Consider the following 1,302-nt stretch of genomic DNA (forward strand, 5'->3'; position numbering starts at 1 on the left):
GTAATTCCAATAGCAGGTATAATATTCCAGAGATAACTGCTATTCTGATTTCCATTGCTATGAATTAGTTTTGCCTATTCTTGACTTTCATATAAATAGAGTCATACTGTGTATACTCTTGGGTCTGGTTTATGCCATTCATCAAAATGTCTGTATGATTTGTCTATGTTGTGTGTATCAGTAGTTTATTCTTTTTTTTAAAGATTTTATTTATTTATTCATGAGAGACACACAGAGAGAGGCAGAGACACAGGGAGAGGGAGAAGCAGGCTCCACACAGGGAGCCCGACGTGGGACTTGACCCCAGGTCTCCAGGATCACGCCCTGGGCCAAAGGCGGCACTAAACCACTGAGCCACCTGGGCTGCCCAGTAGTTTATTCTTTTAAATTGCTTAATGTTATTCCATTGTATGGACATACCACAACTAGTTTATCCATTCACCTTTTTTTTTTTTTTCCATTCACCTCTTGATGGACATTGGAATTGTTTCTGTTTTGGGCTATTACAAATAAAGCTATTAAGAATATTCTTTTTTTTAATATTTTATTTATTTATTTATTCATGAGAGACACACACAGAGAGGGGCAGAGACATAGGCAGAGAGGGAAGCAGGCTCCATGCAGGGAGCCTGATGTGGGACTTGATCCCAGGTCTCCAGGATCCCCGGGCCAAAGGCAGGTGCTCAACCACTGAGCCACCCAGGTGTCCCTATTATGAATGTTCTTGAACAGTTCTTCTGGTGGAAAAATCGACTCACATCCTATAGAATTTCTGGATTTATTTATTTTTTTTTTAAATTTTATTTATTTATGATAGTCACATACAGAGAGAGAGAGATAGAGGCAGAGACACAGGCAGAGGGAGAAGCAGGCTCCATGCACCGGGAGCCCGACGTGGGATTCGATCCTGGGTCTCCAGGATCGCGCCCTGGGCCAAAGGCAGGCGCCAAACCGCTGCGCCACCCAGGGATCCCAGAATTTCTGGATTTAGAGTAGGTATATGTTTAACTTCACTAGCTATGTGGTGTCTTTTTAAAAAACGATTTTATTTATTTGACAAAGAGAGAGAGCACAAGTAGGCAAAGCAGCAGGCAGAGGGAGAGGGAGAAGCAGGCTCCCCGCAGATTGGAGAACCCAATGCAGGGCTTGATCACAGGACCCTTGGGTCATGACCTGAGCTGAAGGCAGACGCCCAATGGACTGAGCCACTCAGGCACCCCAGCTATGTGGTATCTTTAAAAATCAAATTATTGGGAATCCCTGGGTGGCTCAGCGGTTTGGCACCTGCCTTTGGTCCAGGGC

This window comes from Vulpes lagopus, chromosome 12 (assembly GCF_018345385.1).
Source record: "Vulpes lagopus strain Blue_001 chromosome 12, ASM1834538v1, whole genome shotgun sequence".
Lineage (NCBI taxonomy): Eukaryota > Metazoa > Chordata > Mammalia > Carnivora > Canidae > Vulpes > Vulpes lagopus.